Source organism: Protopterus annectens, chromosome 12.part0 (assembly GCF_019279795.1).
Source record: "Protopterus annectens isolate FY-2018-M chromosome 12.part0, PAN1.0, whole genome shotgun sequence".
In the NCBI taxonomy this organism is placed as follows: domain Eukaryota; kingdom Metazoa; phylum Chordata; order Ceratodontiformes; family Protopteridae; genus Protopterus; species Protopterus annectens.
The window spans coordinates 872,616,654-872,634,102 of NC_056746.1; positions in this window are offsets into that span (position 1 = coordinate 872,616,654).

Sequence of the window (17,449 nt, forward strand, 5' to 3'; positions counted from 1 at the left end):
AAGCTTTTATTGTTGTAGCAGTGTAGTTGCTTATTCTGTTTCATTTACTTGCTTATTCTGTTTCTTGTAACATATAGGTATTTTATATATGGACATACTTACTGTATGGGATTATTATATAACATATGGTACATAATTATGTCCTACTATCGCAGGACATTTCACATTTATTATGATTTTGGCATGGACACACCTGCCTAGAGGGGGACTGTCCCTCACAATGTAGGACAGGTGGTAACCCAAACCACTGGGCTAGGCTTGGCAATTGGCGGTGCACTAACATGATGCGTTTCATTTCCACTTGGTATAACTAGTGACACTACAATGGAATACGGGCACAGGGTTTTAAATATCTTTGTTCGAGGGACGGGGACTCAATATTCAGCTACGTGCTTTTGTGTTTACTTCTTATTGTGGTGTTCGCAATGATGTCTTGTATGCTTTGGATACATTTCAGTATCCACGGACACTGACAGGAGTGATTACTATTAGACGTAGGCTGTACTAGTCAGCATTTTAGGTTGAACATATGCAGCCAACATGTTCACGCCTCCGTGCAGCTCTTGGACACACCCCCTGCACTCGTACACGTTTCCTATGCACGTGGCCATTACGGCAACATGCCTTCATTAATATGCATGTGGTGCTGCTGCACCATCTCTACACCGCACGGTCGGCACAAGGCTAACGCCATCCTTGTGCTGAGCTTCATGAATCCTGGGGAATATCTAGTATGTTCTGTCCCCGGTAGTTTTTTTTTACAGTCTGAAGCAATTGTTGTTCCTGAATATATATTGTGAATAATTTCCTTACTAACGTCATTGAATCAATATTATTCCAGTCTGTTTCTGGTAAATTTAAGTCCCCAGCTAATATTATTCTTCTCTCCTGTGCTTCATACAAGAAATGTATGAATTCCTCTAGGTCATCTGCACTTGACATTGGTGATCTATACACTCCAACAATTGTTATATGTTCCAAGGTTGTCTTTATTGTCACAGTTACACAGTCTATAGTATTGGTGTTATCACTGAACATGTAACAATCACGTCTCATAACTATCTTTAATCCCTATCATAACACCTCCACCTGATTTTTTTGTTAGAATGTCTGTTACAGTAAAAACATTTATACCCTGACAGAACTGGTTTCGTCTGTGTTCTTTAACCATGTTTCCCAAACAATAACAACATCAATCTTATAGGAACTTAGCAAATACTCCAATAAAAAAAATATATTATTAATGCTCCTAGCATTAACAACCATCAGAGATGCATCAAATGTTGCTATCTATAAACTGTTAAATTTTCGACCTGGCAGAAATCCTGCCTAGTGTTTCTCAAATATTGCAAAATATCTGCTGCAAAAATTCTCTTCCCTGATCTTGATAAATGCATGCCATCCTGTCTGAAGACGTGTGCCCAAAACTAGGCGTGGATGCTCTACATATTTCCATTGTTTTTAAAACAGGACATTTTTTCCATGTAGGTATTTACCCAAAAAAATCTTTTCATTCACAGTGCCCTGACTATCCTTTCAATTGGTGATTTTTGAAAATATGTCTTAACACCAGTACAAGCTATACCATCTAAGAGGTCTGTCAGTTCCCTGCTAACAATCAGAGAATCCTTGCGGATGACATCATTTGTATCAACATTTATAAAAACAGATCCGTACTTCCTTACATTAAGGCATTCCAAGGCTTGTCTCACATCTTCTATTTTTGCTCCTGGCAAGCATGACACTATTTGAAGTCCATTATCTTGTCTGCAAATATAAGTATCAGTTCCTCTAATAATTGAATCTCCAATAACAAAAATATCTTTGCTGGCCAGCTCTGAAGAATCTTTCGCTTCTAATATAGTAATATCTGCTCTATCAATTGTTACGAAGGATAGATTTTTATCAGCATTAGTCTTATTAATCCCACTGTTTTCATTGTGTATTACATTCTCATCCAGCTGGCATTGCAAAATCTACAGCTTGAGCCATGTAGTCAACATCTGTCTTACTCTTCTTTCTTCTTACAGTAATGTTCTTCAATCCTTCCACATTCAGTGTTAATTTCTTCCTTTTCATCTGCCCGTTCCCTCTTTTTTTCTACCTTCTCTTTGGGAAAAAATTATGCATTTTTCTGCAGACTGGAGGTTTTCTGATATAAAAATATTATCATTCCCTGTAACCTGTGTTACATAACTAAGTAGTGCCCTTTCTAGTATGTATTATCTTTCCTTTACAGCCATTAATCAGTTTATTTTTCTTTCTTGTTATTTGTTGTGAAACTTCTTCCTTTCTTTCTTTTTTTTTTTGCTTCCTTCTAAACAAACCAGAGCCTCAGATTGCTGAATACTTGCATTCAGAATACCAGTATTGTCAGGGGCATTGTCTTGTTTCATAGGGGTTGAATTATTTTTTTTGCAGACAATAGATGCATCATTTCCTAAATATGTTCTTTTTGTTCTTGGCCTAACATTACTTATCTCACCAGTCCAGTCATTAATATATGAAACAACAGTTCTCCAAGCTGTGCCAACTGCACAAGTGCAATCATCATCAATATGTCTAGATTTACTTCTAACGATGGTAAGCAAATCATCCAACTTTTGACACGAGGAACACAGATCTCCAGCGTAATCAGCTGTTACCTTTTAAATATGCATAGCATTTATTACACTGTACAAGATATTTGTGCATTAGCAAATCATTAATTGCATACTCATTTAAGGAATCCATATTCAGCTTCAAACGAATAAAATATTGTAAAAGAAAAGAATAATCAAAATCAGTCACCACAGAATTCTGAGAACTTAACTTCTATGAGAAAAAAAATCACACGAGCAATATACATCTAAATACTAAAGTAAGTACAGTAAAGTTGTTCTGACCATACAAGTTATGCAAGCCAGCCAAAAGATGTAATTCCTATCTCTCGCAGTTGCACTTTTTACCAGTACAGATCAATAAATAACAAACCAAGGCAGGATTGTTTAGATATGCTCAGGAATTTCCTCTCTACAGTCTGTGTGAATTTCTAGCTGTTGAGGCCCCTTGGGACTGCTAGAGCTTTCCTGTCTAAAACATATCGCTTCCTAACAACCAACAGTGAAATTTAAGGTAAAACAACAAAACATGAATCAAAGTAAATCTTGTTAACAAGCTATTACTTCCCACCTACAAACACTGAAAAACAGTGATGACAAATAAAATGTAAATTCAAATAGAACTTCCCTTACCAATCAACTCCACAGTAAATCACAAACCAAGGTAGGATTGTTTAGATATGCTCATGTGATGTCCAATGGGTTGTATGTACAGTTACACAGTCTATAGTATTGGTGTTATCTTCCACAAGGAGTGCTTCATCCAAACATCCCTAACCCTCCCACTGTGGCAGGAGCAGTGATCTCTCTGATCTCCTCTAGGGACATATAGCATATTCTTGCATACCACTGAGTGCAAGCAAACCTCCCCTCACCAAGAAAATTGAGTGAGCCACTCCAGTTCATCTCTCCCCATGAAATGAATGCTGAAACTGTATTCACAGTCAGAGCTGACTTCCATCAGTGCTTCATGTGTTGAAGTTAGGTGTAACACCCATACCTTTCAACCGTACAGATTTTCTCAGAATGTCTGGATTTTTGCCTCATATTTTTGGTCTGTTTTTCATAAAGTTGTGGTTTTCTAGCAAATCAGTGAAGACTAAAGTCAGAAAATAATGACAGACACTTGAGTTTCAGACTTCATACCCTTCAGAAAATTCATGCTAATTGCAGAACCTGTTATTTGATCTACTTTCTAAGTTTGTAAGCAAAATATTGTAAAAAATTCCCTATTTTTTGCCCCCCCATTATTTTTGGCTTTGCCCAGATTTCTTGATCTAAGAGACTGAGAGGTATGGTAGCATGCCATTTGGTACTTGCTACGGTTTTCAAAGGCGAATGTTTTTCTTTTTTTTTTTTTTAATTTGTCCTTGTATACGACAGGTGCCAAATCGTAGAACAGCACAGGACACCAGAATAGCTATCAAAAATCTCTTAAAGAGTTATCGAGAATTTAAATATAAGGCGTGTCAATGTAAGTATATCAAAAACAGCACCCAGCAAGCTGAAGGATGATGCAGAAAGCACTATGGGGGATCATCTTCTAATTACAATTGTTCAGAGAAGACACACACTGTCCTCTTTAATATGCTGCACTGAAAACCTGAAGACCCACCACCGAATCGCATTAGAACCCACTTGTCAATGCACTTAGGTCACCAAAGAAAAGCACCATATGCTGTCAGTGGCAGCAGATAAGTAACCCAAGCAAGAAGGCAAAAGGTCTGGCACAGAATATAACCTAATGGTTAACTAGAATTATCAGCATAGTTAACATCACAACACCAGTGACATAGAGTGAAGGAATCAGTCAAAAGCTTCACCTTAAATAATGTCATATCTCACAGCTTGCCTGACTCTATAATGTAGAAAACATATGTGCAAAAATGGAAGAGAAATGGTCTACAACTATGACACTATGACTAGAATGAGAATCCTATCAACCCACTTGCATGTCAGGTGACTCTCAGCAAGTCATTTAACCTCATTATTCTCAGGGTTATTCTCATAAAAAGGGATGTCAGAGGAATTCATTAATTAATTTAATTAATTAACAAAACTGATCATCGTTCAGTTGATTAAAACATGTTGGCTGTTTTCTCGGGCAATGTATTGGCATTTTTAAGCTTCCAGCAATATAAATGGTTGGAAATGAAAATAAATACAGAAGAGTTATTTCATAATTAAAATAAAAACACACAGGAGAAGTAAACTAAAAATTCTGTTTTTATCTAGCATATTCATACAACTATGTGGAAAAGTACTTTTGTCGTCTATCTCAGGTTTCCTTCAGATTCAGGAATCATTCAAATTCAAAAGGTACTCCTCGTGTTTTTTTTAACAAATTAAAATCTTTGAGGTCAAGGTGGCTATTACAGATGTGGGAGGACTACCTTGAATGACAAAGTGCTTTGATTGTAAATTTAAAGTTTTCTGCATGCAGTCATTAGTCATTACATATGTTGTTATTGTTACTCAAAAAGGACCATGTATATTTGCAATGGACACCTTGACCTTAAAGACTGTAATTTATTAAAAAGGATGCATCCAGCCTCTTGCATTTGAATATTCCCTAAAACACAAGACAAAGTACTTATCTTTATATTTGTATGAGTCTGCCAAATATAAATAAAATCTTCTGGTTACCTCTCCTATGTTTTTTTTTTTTTTTTTTTTTTTTTTTTAGTTTATTGTTTAGGTCACAAGGTATAGTTTGAGTGGACCCTAGAGTTATGAGTTTGCAGTTGTTTGTTTGTTTTTGTTAGTTAAAAAATAAAAAAATAGAAAAGATGGGGGTGATGTTTGATTGTGTTTGACTTTGCTTTATCAAAGAAAAACAAAGGAAAATGGGAATAAATTCAAAATTAATACTATGTATAGTGCATTTGTTACTTAAAAAACAGCTTTTATACATGCTCTGATCTACAGAACCATAAAATACAGTTTTTTGCTCCTTCTAAATGAGTAAGCCTATAACATGGGTTGTCAGTGACATATATCCTCTTTAATCAAAAGTGCCTTAACACACAAAGGACACAAGTGCAAAGCTGGTGAAGGACACAGTCATTATTACTTTGCCACTAATTGCCAATTAATTAAGCCATCTCAATTAGTCACCTCCCTGCTGTCTGCCTCTGTTAAGCTACTAGTCAAAGATTTCTCTTAGAAACGCATCCAGCCCTAATTTCCCAACAACACTGATGAAATATACCCACTGAATGTGAATCAGATGCAGCTTTCTTCTTAAAACATTTGTCAGAGTAAATTGTCAGCCTTGATTCACTTACAGAGATTTCAGACTATTCACCCCATCAGATGAGGCAGAAAAGAACAAAAGTGTTTTACCAAAGCAGAGCCATCACACTATTTCTAAGACTGTTAGTTGCAGGTGTTGCCAAAACAAAATGTAAAAAAAGACAGTAAATAATGAAGTAGCTTCACAATTTCTGCCTGAAAAAAAAAAAACTCTGAAATTAATATTAAGCCAAGCATGGTATATCTGTCTCCACAAACTGTCATGATGGCATAGTAATGTACTTTCACTTCTGAGGCCTTGCTCTCAATCACTAACAAAAACACTAACAAGAACAAAACATGAATGCAAGACTAGTATGCAGACAACACAAGCAATAAGTCATTATCATTATGCGAATGCTCCTTAAGCTATCTTAGCCTTGGTTAATATTAATATTGACCTTTATCATACTAACAGAGTATTTTTCTTGAATTTGTTTGCATACACACACAGACTCACAAAAGTATTAGATAAAGATACACATACACAGATGCATATATATAGACACACCATCTGTAACAAAAAAAAAACACAAATTATCCTTGATGAGGCATCATAGGATATACACCATACCTCTCAAATGCCCAGATTTTCACAAAATGTCCAGATTTTTGGCTCATATTTTTGGTCTGTTTCACATAAAATTGATGGTTTTCTAGCAAATCACTGGGATGATCTGAGGACTGAAGTCACTAAATAATAACATACAGTTGAGTTTCAGACTTCAAATCCTTCAGAAATGTATGTTAAAACAAACCCCGTTACTCTAGCAACTTTCAAAGAGTAATATTTAAAATATGTCACTCTTTTGGGGCCTTTGCCCCTCCCCCCCATTTTGACAGGCTTTGTCCAGATTTCTTGCACTTAAGAGGTTGAGAGGCATGATATACACACAAATATTTCAGCTCTACTGGATACACAGCAATTATTTACTTTTAAATATCAAAAACTAAACAAGCACATGATGTGGTCAAAACAAAGCAGTTAAATCTAACCATTTTTCTAAGAGACAGACTTCAAAATCTCTCTTCCATTCCTTCCATGGAATTGTGCCCCTTTTACCCAATACTTAGTATAGTCTGACTATACTGGACCATAGAAAGGGCAACACTACTTCCAAATATTCATTTCAGTTGTCTTGATAGACAGAAAAAAGTCTCACACAGAATCCCAAAAAAGGAAATCATTTAAGAAAAACATTGCTTATAAATAGTTAGGGTTCCCATGTTAACCACCTCATGAAGTACAAAACATCAGACTGGTGAAAGCAAGGAAATGGGCAGTAGTGACAATACCTCTTCACTGACCATAAGACTAGTACTGTGGCTATAAACTGCATACCCTGTCTGCTAAGACACACTCCCTGGGATTCAGAAAGTGCAGCTGTGATCATGGCTGCTCTCTTCTGTTTACTGCATGCTTATTAGCACTGAATGCTGCTAAGCAAGTGTGTGCAATGAATAGCTCATTAAATAGCCTGCAACTGGTCGCAGCATGGGCTGATGGAAGAGCATGCAGAACTGTGGTATAGCTGCCAGAAAGTACCAGTAGCAGTAGTGCCAGGCCATTGTTCACATGCCTCAAAGGTGCTCTATGAGATCTTCTTGCATGGTGAAGACAAGAAAAATAAGTTAATGTGTCAGCCTTAAATGGTCATAAGATTTGTGTAAGTATATATATATATATATATATATATATATATATATATATATATATATATATATATTAGATAGATATAGATATATATGTATGTACAAGAAGATAAGTTGTGGAAGGTAGTACGTGAAGTAAGAGGAGGGTTAGGATGGGTAACAGGAGCAGACAAACAAAAATGTAACACAGACAAGACAACAAGGGGAGGTGGTAAAGCAATCAGGGATGATGACAATGGAGAAGGGGGCCACAGATACAAAGAGGAAATACAGTGGTGCTTTGGGGGGGTGGAGATGAGGATGGCAGCTGGTGACACCACCGGTTATGATATTGCTGGTGGTGGTAGTGTGGTAGCCACAGCTGGTTGCACGACAGGCCTGGATGGTGGTAAGGGTGCTGGTCTGGATGCTGCTGCAGATAAATATAAAATAACTGAAGAAAAAAAGGAAACACCAAATAAATGTATATAATGGAAAGGAGAGTGAGAAAAAGAGTGGGTAAGTGAAAAGTACAAACAGAGTGAAAAAATACAGGTCCGACATCATCAGAGTCTGAATACTTTGTCTACTCTAATAATGATGTGCCTATATGCAACCTATAGCCTACATCCCCTTACTGCTGAGCTGCAGCAGTCAGAGCAAAGCCTTCTGGGAAACAGATAGTAGTTGTGTGTCAAGCACTGGCAGAATGAAAGAGACAAAAAGCATTCAAGCCCTATGGGACTTGAACCCAGAACCATCATAACCTGTATTGCCAAAGGAACTTTATTTACATACTGAGCTAGAGCAGCAATCAAGGATTCAGGAAACACACACTAATTGTGTCTCACACACTTCCAGAATGAAATAATAAAATATACAGCAATTCCTAAGGACACCACCTTTGGGAAGTAAACTAATTATGCAAGGCTGTAGTTGGTAGTGCAATGGTTTACAAACAGAAGAGCTTAGAACTCTGTGGTCATACCCAATGTTTGTCTGTGCCAGCTACTATGCAAAAATGCTCAGCTATTTTGCACAGCTGGTGCTGGAAAAGGCCAATATAAGTAGTGCACGATAGTGGTTGTACATAATAACTGGAGGAGTGAAATATGGCCTCCTAGTTCATTGGGAGTGGTCATCAGTTGTACATATGCTCTTCAACATCTAGTGTGCACAGTAGGATCAGAAAATAACATTAATTTGAAAAGCTTTACATGGGCATGAGCAAAGTGTGTTTATCTATTTTTGACCTGATTAAAAGAAGGAAATGTGTGTGTGTGGGAATGAGATTAAAAGAGGAAGCAAGCAGTGGATAGGACATAAAATCAATAACTAAGAAATGAGCAGCATGGAGCTTGGGAAGGTGGGGTAAATATTTTTGCTGAATAAGTGTCAATTTGTCATGCATAAAGAGAAGGTAAAGTGTGAAAGGAAGTAACTGTAGGAAGAGGAAGGTAAGAAGGTTATGGTAGGTAGCAGGGGAAGGTAGACAAGATGGGAAGGGGGGTTGGTAACACAATGAGGGAGGAGAAACACAATGGAGAAGAAAAATGAAATAAACATAAGGAAGACAATGGTGAATGGAGAACTGTACAACCAACAGGCGAGGGCATTGATCCAAAAGGAAGGGGAACACCAGGATGGGGAATAAGGGTGCCATAGGTGTAGACCATCCCAGTTTGATTCCAATAGGAAAACACTCATCATCCTGAGTGCAATAACCACTGGGGCCTGTTTCAGATGGTAGAGACCATGTTGGACAGGGATGTGACTCTGTGAGTCAATGGTGGTTGTTCCCAGTATGGCATATTCAGGCATCTAAACTCATGTTTAGTCACCTCCACTAACAATACTATACGCAGCAACAGTCCCAGCATCCACTGTATTGCTACCTGTTGTGAGTGAGGTGTGAAGGTGATTGTGGCAGGCTGGCATCCAGATGCTATGGGTGTGGGGGAGGTGGCACTGCTGCTGCCACTTGGGGAGGTGAAGACTATGCCTGTGGGATGGGTGCAGGTGTTGATACTGCTGCTACTGCATATGGTAGAAAAAAATAAATGGAGAGAAATAACATAATAAACAAAACAGATGTTTGTAATATGATATTTACAAAGAGGGCTGGGGGAGAAGTATAAATACAACGAAGACATAAAGCTGATATATACCTAGTGTATGATTAAGTTACACATGATATACATGAATAAACAACAATCACACCTTTCAGTTTAAACATGGCTGACACTGACAAGTGAGAGGGGGACCTGAATCTACAGACATTATCACTTGCATTATGAAAGGCAAAGCATTGATGTGATAAGCTACTTGGTAAAATCAACATCATTCTGTACTCCAAGACAAGGTAATAGAATGTTTGAGACAAATGTACATAAACAAAGGAAAAAAATGCTGTTCAGACATACACATACCTCTCAACTGTCCAGATTTTTCACAGAATGTCTAGATTTTTGTCTCATTTTTTTGGTGTATTCCATGTAAAATTTGTGGTTTTCTGGTAAATAATTGAGGGCTGACATCACTAGATAATGATACACATTTGAGTGTCAGACCTTTCAACCTTCAGGAAATGTATGCTAACATAAAACCTGTCATTCTAGTAATTTTCTACATTTCTAATAGCAACATTTAAAATCTGTCCCTATTTTTGGGCTTTTGTTCACCATTATTTTAGGCTTTGTGCAGATTCCTTGTTCTAAGCGGTTGAGAGGTGTGGACCTACATTCTCCTCAGAGGTACAATAAGTAAAAAACAAGTATATTGACAAAAACTGTCCATGGCACAAATGTCCCCTACCAAAAATATTGTTTATACATATTTCCCATGTCTAATTTTGTAGTTAGTATGATGAGACAAACACCTTAACTTAAAAATCATCAGAATATACACAGGACGTGGGGTGGATGGAACTGAACCTAATGACATCCTCATAGTGTGAAAGCATAGCATTAACATCTTGAGCCACTTGTTCAAGTGCATGGCAGTATTTATACAACACACACACACACACGCACACACACACACACACACACACACACACACACACACACACACACACACACACACACACACACACACTAATGACATTTAATATGAGAGGCTGCACATTCTGAAACAATGATATTCACCTCGATCTTTTAGGTGCTCCAATCTGTGCATCTGCCTATTCACTGCAATCTCTTCAGGGCCTATTGAGAGAAAAGCAGCACTGTGTAGTACCTATGATTGCTGTACACATTACACATGTATCTCAATTGTAAAATATTTTAACACTGAGAGAAAACTCATGTCACCTTGATTACTTGCAATGGTACAGATATTGATATTGTTTTGTGGAGGACATTTGCACAGTAAACTTTAAATTAAAGGGAGTAGATACAGACATATAATTGTCAGGCACACAAGCAATGTGCTATATGGGCAAGAGGAATACAGGTGGTATAAGAATTTTGCAAGGACACTCAGGAGCAAGGTTGGCAATCCCACTGTTTTCTATAATTACAGAGCAATGCCTAGAAAGCAAAGGAAGCAGAAACAGATTATGGACTCATTTAAAAAGACAACACATATCCAAAGTTCTCTGATGTGGAGAATGAAGAGCTACTCCAGGCCCTACATCTCCTTGGATAACTCTGGCCTGTACGCTGCTGAACATTCTTATCAGGACTTTGCCTGGGAATATTTGGTGCCAGTTGTTAATGCAGGTTGTGGTCGCAATTATCATTATGAGATGAAGCTCCCCAGGAACACTTAGCTGACATGTGCCGCCAAACAAAGAGCAGAATACCTGGCACAGGAAGGTGTGTCAGTGGGTGGTGGTCCATTGAGGAACCACCTCTCATGAAAATGGAGAAGTTTTGGCCTCTCTCAGAGGAAGTGCCACCTTCACAAGATCCCACAGTGTCATGCTGAGTGCTGGGGCAGAGCTAGTGAGACCAACAAAACAATGTATTGAAGACACCTTAGGCATGCACAACTCTTTATGTGTAATACTGCCTATAAGTCCACTGAACTTCTTAGTCACTGTGCAAATTATTAAAGCAATCTGATTTATGGTATACAGGGACATCAGGGATTCCCCATCCATGGCCACCTGCACAAACAATTAAAATGTTTACTTTTCATGTTAATATTTGTACATCTCAGTTTTATGTATACTTCTGGTGCTGGGTCATACATACACAGGATGTTATACTCAGGTATATTCATAGGTAATTCTTTATTTGGAACCACCACTGTGGAACTGCCATCACAAGATGTTGGGGGATCTGCAGCCTCTGATAATGATGGCAGGGATGAGCTGGCACAGTCAGGGGATACAGAGTGTGCATGTTGGATACAGCAAATGTGACCACTGCATCCTCTTCATAGATCATGGGCACACCTCTGTGTCTATTGAGATCCAGGATACACACACCACATGAAGAGGATAGGTCAATGGGAACACTATCAGTAAGGATAGTGTGGTATCCCCAGTAGTCATACATCAGAATCTGCTCCCAGCACCTGTGAGCATAGAGAGAGAGAGATACACACGGGGGTGGGCAGTGGTGCTCACTGGAAATGTAGTTACTACCCTTCCACTGTGGTTAATGTGTCACTGGCCACAGCCCAGTGTATGTCCAGGGCCATTGTGGAGGCATAGACTTGTACCAGTACAGTCATAGCAGACCTAATGAGGGTGATACAGAGTGTATGCAATGACATACAGCAGTTCATGTCCCATTAGGACACACATTAGGTGTGTCCATTATGTCCAGTATGCAGATGACTCCACTATCATCTGCACTGCAAACAAATCCTCAGAACTACACCAGCTCACTCAAAATGCCCTCACCTCCACCGAAATTTGGATGTCCAATAATCATCTTGCCCTGAACCCCAACAAAACCAAACTAGTAATCCTTGCCCCCCAAAAGTCCACACCCCTACAAAAAGAGAACTTCACCATTCAATCCCTAAATGGTACCACCATCAGCATTGTACCTAGCATAAATCTTCTAGGTGTCATCATAGACGAAAACTTCACATTCGACCTGCACATCCAGTCCAATGTCAAAAAAACACATCAAAAGCTTGGCACTCTCTACCGACACAAACATTTACTCAATGCATCAGCCCGACTTTCTCTTGCCTCTTCTTTTCTATTACCCTCTCTTTTATATGGTGCCCACTTCCTCACCAACATTCAGTCATCTCTTAAGTCCAAACTAGACTCATGCTACAACAAAATTGCTAAGTTTGTAACTAATGCCTCCTATTCGTCCGACCACTGCTTATCATTATGCAACCTAAAATGGCTTGAACTCCCAAACTATCTCACCTTTATCCAGCTAACTACAGCTCACAAACTTATTCATAATCAATCAATGTGCCCTGCTCTATCTTCTATACTTACGTTATACCATCCTAACAGACCACTCCGATCCAACAACCAACTGCTCGTAAATGTAGGAAAAACCCAAATTTTCAGCTGGTCAGGTGCTTTACTCCTTTACCATTGCAAAACTTTGGAACTCCATCCCCTCAGCACTTAGATCCACCCACTCAGTAACCCTCTTCAAGACATCTCTGTAACAACACCTCTCCTTATCTTGGCTGTGCACTTGTGCTAACACCACATCTCATATGACCTAACTTCAACCATCACAACTATTCTCACCTTCACTCTACTACTCTGGCATCCTCCTTTCACATCCACCTGTCTTTTAACTTATTGCGCTTCTCCATCCTGTCCACTTCCCTCTTCTACTAACCATCATTGTCCTACCATTGATCTCTCCTGTCTACTGCCTTCTCTTCCTAACCCTTATAGACCTACCACTAAACCATACGAGACATTCAGGTACTCTTGCAGCCTACGTTAATATCATACCACCACTTATATCTGCAACAATATCCACCGACTTTGCTGATTCCTGAAACAGGACTCATATAATCTATCACTCAGCTATTACACCTCCTAAACATGTGAAAAGTTTAAGTACCTATTCTGTGATTAATTCCTATATCTGCTTTGCACCCACTGCATGAAGTGTCCTATATAAATTTTGCTAACTAAAAACTACGCATATGGAATGTTCTCATGTATATACTCTGTATTGCTTGTATAATATCTTTGATTTGAGAATGATTACTTATGCACTGTTTTTTTCACCAATTGTATAAGCTGCCAATAATATGTACTAAATGTCTTTATCAATGTAAATTCTGTATTGTATGGAAAATGTCTTATTTGTGGAGCTTTTCTTCCTGGAACTCCACTAAAAATGGGCACTTCTGGCCCAGCTGGACAATCCTGGTAAACAAATGCAAATAAATAATAAATAAATTACAGTGACTGTTTGAATAGACTCAGTCATATACTGGATCATACGATATCCTCTCAGGCTCATCTGCCAGGGGTGACGAGCCATCTATGAAGCAGGTCCTCCTCTACATTTCAAAGATGATAGTCATGATGGCTGCGGATGAGCTATACCCTCCTACCATAGCACTATCCCATCCACAGCTACTTGTGTTTTACAGGTGTCTACACCCAAGAGAGGACATCCATGCAGTCATGGCCATGATGGTAGTGACACTTTTATTTTTTGGGTTCCCTTCCTTCATCTGGACAGCCATCCCAGTGCCCCACATCCACCAAGGTCCACAGTCTACCAGCTGCTACAATTCACTCTAGTAAGTACCAAATTTTACTGTGGCCAGCATGGATTTTAAGGGTATCCTGGGAGGTTGGTGCTGTCAGTCAATTAGCCAGGGCTTTTTGCATATGACCTACTCATACCCCCTCCCTCCCTCCCTCCCTCTGATGTTTATGGTTACATCCAAGGTGTGGGAGTGTAATAGGGATGTTGCAGTGTATTGCACAATCTCTGCAACAGCTCTGCCATGTCCACCCTCTGCTCCTTGAATGACTGCACCTCCTATCATTTGACATCCACAGCTTCCACCATAGATTATTTCAGATGTCCATGTCACTGCTGTCCCCTTCAGGCTGGTATCACCCACCTTTTCTGCCTCTCTGTCAGTTGATGAGCCACTAATTAAACCCGAGTCACTTGGGCTGTAGTTAGGGCTTTATCCCTGTATGCCACTGGAGTTGCTTCATCATAGTTATGGAGCTTTTCATATCAGATGTCACTCATTGTCATACAGCACACAAGCATCAAGACATAACCATGATACAAGAAGTGCATTTCCTGTTAGAGACAGCTCTCATAGTCAGTATATGCAATGGATGCTGAAACCTCTACCATGCATGCCCTAGACCTGTCCAGTACATTGAACCACAATACTGTAATGACTGATGAGACTGTGCCCCAGCAGACCCACACTCACACAACCACCACAGCCCCAGTACATCACACACACAAACTTTGACTCACACTGGCCTTTCATTAAGACTTTTATGTTAAGGCCCACCCCCAAACAGTGACAGGCAGTAGATATATTAGCATGATTTACTTCCATAATCCTCAACACTCACATATTTCTCTGTGAAAGACATTCATTCATGTAGTCTATTCATTCCCCACACAGGCAAGTAATGCTAACTGTGCCCTACGATTTGCACATTGCTTCTTGGGTTGCCTATACGTGTAATGCATAGCATGGCCAGCCTATGCATGGCTAAGCACAGCCTGCTGTTGGTTATGAATGCATCACTTTTAGTGTGGTGCATCTGCTTTACTCTTGTCTTCTATTTACTGAAGCTGTGTACAAGCTGCTGCCAATGCATACTATGTCTGGCTCCATCTGTCATGGTTTTATATATATATATATATATATATATATATATATATATATATATATATATATATATAGATAGATAGATATATAGATATATATATATATATATATATATATATATTTATATATATATATATATATATATATATCTACATGCTCCCTCACATACTGAAAGATGGCACCAAGAAACTGATGGAGGTTTCTCGAGGCACATGTCTAAGATACTCCAGATGTGTCCCCAGTTGGTCACTAAAGTCTCACATACTTTAGTATCCACTGGAATAAGTGACTCCCACTGGGCTGCAGATTGTCCATGATTTCTTGGACGGTTTCCCAATTTACATGGTACCAGTCCACAATGTCAGTGTTGTGGAATCCATGAAATGTTACGGAGGGTCAGATGACCCAGTGCCAACAGTAGTAACATTGTACACCATCAGGCACAGCATCAACAATAAGAGCCTCTTGCAGATACACATTTAGTAATGCTGAGGCAACCCCCTAACATTATTTTACAGTTTCCATGGTATGAATGTGAACATTCATCTAAGTTCAAATATGCAACGAGCACATCCTGGTTGCATGGCATTTATACATTTATGAATCACTCTGCCATCTTGTTTTGCCTCAGTACCATCTCCTGAGACATTCATTGTAATCATGTTTTTCGCATTACCATGTTATCATACTGCCATTAGCATATACCATGGCAGATTGTGCTGCCTGGCTGGCCAGGCTTGTTGTGCTTATATTTCTCAGTCACATATACTCTGTATGTGACTGCTTGTCATGCAATTTTCTCCAGCCCAATCCAGGAAATTTTTCTGAATTCAACCCACTGTTTCAGAATATTCATTAACTTCTGTACATACTGCTTTTATGCCATACTCACTTCTAAACATAACGGCTAAGTCTAAAGCAGATCTAATACAGATCAAATATCATTAAATAATGCAAAAATAGAAAACTGCAAATTATCACAAATATAAATCTGATTTTTTTTTTTGCAAGAGAACAAGCCTCCCTGCACCTGTACTACTTACTCATGTAATCCCTATTCTGAACTTGCAGCATTTTGAAGCAGTTTTGCAGCTGTATTTTCTTTTGTGACTTTCATAAGGTATTATCCTTGTACAATCACAAGATGAACCAGTAAAAATTTACAGTGGGGTGATGTATCATGAGAATGCTGTTGAAGTCTATAGTGAGAGTAAGGTATGCTAGGTATAGAGACAAACTGAATACCAAGGTTAGTGATTGTTGTGCGCTTATAATGTCAGAATTTTTTCTGTTAAATATCTTTTATTATACGCTTATCTCCAGTAGTTATACCACCACGTGGTTGTTGTATGTAGAGTATAATAACGCAGCAGCAATGTGCAGTCTTATACTGCTGGAAGGCATTAGTTATGGCAACAGAGTACTGCATGTAACATTACAAACAAAATACATGGTAAATGATGTAGAGTCAGGGCTGTCACCTCTGAACTACAATATGCCTCAATTATTCAGGGAACAGTATAGCAAAACAATGGGCAGGATTCACGAAGCCTCCGTGTAAGAGTTACAAGGCTTACACGGAGGCTGCAGTTAAACGGTGTGACGTCAGCATGTCATGCATATGCATGAGGGCATGCTGAATCACACCTAAGGCTAACACGGTCCATGAAAGACAGTAGGGGCGTGTCCGTAAGCCGAGTCCTGCAAACGGACACGCCCCCAGAAGAGTAGAGTTCCCTAAAGTAAACCCCCATGACCGAGTCCGTGTAAATGTGAATAAACACAACACAACACATGCCCCCACAGACTATGAACATAAAATGTAGAAATGAACATCTTATATATTTTTTTTAAATTGTAAAGATGTTTGCCTGTGAGTGCGCTATGCTGGCGCGTGCCCGTAACTTAGCCACAGTTAGCAGTCAGTGGAAAAGCATATAAGAACTAAATATGCAAAGTAAGCCAAAAAGCAATAGCGTAGCAGTAGAGATGTCAGCTGAAGAGCAGGCAGTCATGGTTTGAGCCCCCACAACATCAATTTTTATTTTTAGTGAAATAAGCACGAAACAAGTCCCTGACATATATGTACACATATAAAATTAGATTTTATGTAAAATGTAATGAATTGGGCCATGTATTTTGAAGAAATGTGG